Here is a 2,368-nt window from a genome sequence, read left to right on the forward strand (position 1 = left end):
CGCAGGAAAAACTAAACCCTTCCACACATTTTTCCACAAATGATCATTTAATCAATCCACATTATGCAAGTGCACTATATAAGCATAATAAATACAAAATAATAAAAAAAACAACACGTCAAATCACCAAAGATCAAATGGGAAAATAAATCACCGACTCCAGATATTTTCATATCAGAGGATTCGGCACGGTAGAACTTCGAACTGGACCTATAAATCCTACTGATCCCTCAATATAAATATTTAAAAAATATTTCGTAATCCTACATATATTTAAAATGACTGATATTTGGATTTTTATGTATAAATTCTCTGACAAATCTAATATGCCTAAATTTTGAATGAGAGAGCTAGGTATAATGCCAGTAGCCGAAATAACAAATGGTAATATTTTTATAGTCTGAGAATGCCAAATTCTTTTAATTTCATTTCCTAAATCTGTATATTTTCTTATTTTTTCGGAAATAGTTTTTTGAATACTACAGGAATTTGGAATAGCGACATCATTGATATAAGTAATTTTTTTTAATTTTGTCATGTAAAACTATATCGGGTCTATTATGACAAATCGTTCGGTCTGTTAGTATAGTTTTATCATAATATATTTTATAAAATTCATTTTCTAAAAATGAATTTGGTTCGTATTCATAATATGTTACTATATTACGGCAGTCAATCAAGTTATGTGTAATTACCAAACTTTGGTGAATTATTTTTAAAACTTGATTATGCCTAAATGTATACTCAGACGGCGCTAATATAGAACATCCCGATATAATATGTTCTATAGTTTCCAGAAAAGCCAAACATTTTCTAGATAAATCATCAATTTGATTTATATCGTTGATTATATGCTTCCTATAATTTTTAGTATTAATGACTCTATCCTGAATGGCAAGCATAAATCCTTATATTTCTGCGCTTAACTCTCCAATACTCAACCATTTGTTTGACGAAAATTTGTCAACATACATTTGGTTGAGATAATTGAAGTGTTTTGCGTGTAAAATTTTATTTGACCAGGAATCTAATAATTCCTGGTTGGGATTTATAAAAATGTTGGCATTCTCGTTGTATAAATTTATATTTCTTTATTGTTTTATTATTACATTTGTATTATTATTGTTCATTGCGGGTAGCATATAATTATCACATGGCTTTCACTGGTTGTCACGGTGAGAAGTATTTTTTAACAAAAAGTAAGATAATATCGCCTTATCTGATTAATGTAACAGAGGAAAAATAAGTAAATAGACCTTGAACCAAAAGATCAGCAAAATAATGCAATTCACAAAATAAGTATTTATTGGTAACTACATATTATGGCAAAATAGTACAAGTTAATAAAAATAAGGTTTTCTTACACGGAATGCTTAAAATTACAGCCGAATTAACATAAAGACATGTATTTGTATTTTAAAGTACTTCAAACGATTGCTGGAGTTTCTCCGAGCCAATCAACCACTCTTTTGTCGTGCCACATGTAAACTCCTTTCAGATCGATGGGGGCTTCCAGGGCAAGGTATAAAGGAGCCAGGCAGCCACGCTCAACAGAGAAGTGTCCTTTGTGTGAAGACATATCCGTGTCAACATAACCCGGGTGCACACAATTGATAGATATCCCCTTGGCCCAATATTGCCTATTCTGAATGAAGGTTAAAGCACTGACAGCCACTTTGGACACGGTGTAGGCGCTGTTACCCCATCCATCAGCTTGATTAGTTCCCCTTTGAGCGGATTCAATAAATTCTTGAACCAATTTGGACAACTCAGGCACCGTCAGCTTTGGCTCTGCGAATTTTTTCCTGATATTTTCACTGGGAATGCGGGAAAGATGTCCACACGAACTCGATAAGTTCACAACCCTGGCGCGACCTCGGAGAAGCGGGAATAATATTTCGCACGTAGAAACAAGCGAGAAGTAGTTCACAAAGTTTGTTACTTTAGCTTGGACATCGAAAGGTTCAGTAGCATCAGTATGGAAAGCTATGGCTGCATTGTTTACTAAAAGATCAATTCCTCCGTGTTTTTCTTTGATATAATCTCTGAAGCGTTTCAGGCTCTCAGGATCTGTAACGTCCAGCTGGTGGAAGAGCGGGTTAAGTCCTAATTGCTTCAGTTCTGCGACTGCCGCTTCTCCCCGGTTTACATCTCTCGCTGTCAGAAATACGATCCCCTCGTATTTTTGACACAAACCTTTGACGATGCCGAATCCTATTCCCTTATTGGCGCCGGTGACAACGGCTACTTTACTTTTGCTACACATTACAGAATTTTAAATTGCACAAATTTGATTAGACTAGACGACTGGGCCCGGGCCGATAAGCAGACAACGATAATAATATTTGACAGTTCAAATCGGTTCAAA

The 2,368-nt window shown here is 34.9% G+C and overlaps 1 pseudogene; it reads right to left on the reverse strand.

The window, feature by feature from the left end:
- Nucleotides 1-1,306: 1,306 nt before the first annotated feature.
- LOC149422163 (carbonyl reductase [NADPH] 1 pseudogene) lies at nucleotides 1,307-2,368 on the reverse strand (annotated as a pseudogene).

Source organism: Hesperophylax consimilis, chromosome 7 (genome assembly GCF_061612785.1).
Source record: "Hesperophylax consimilis isolate HC1 chromosome 7, BYU_Hcon_1.0, whole genome shotgun sequence".
In the NCBI taxonomy this organism is placed as follows: domain Eukaryota; kingdom Metazoa; phylum Arthropoda; class Insecta; order Trichoptera; family Limnephilidae; genus Hesperophylax; species Hesperophylax consimilis.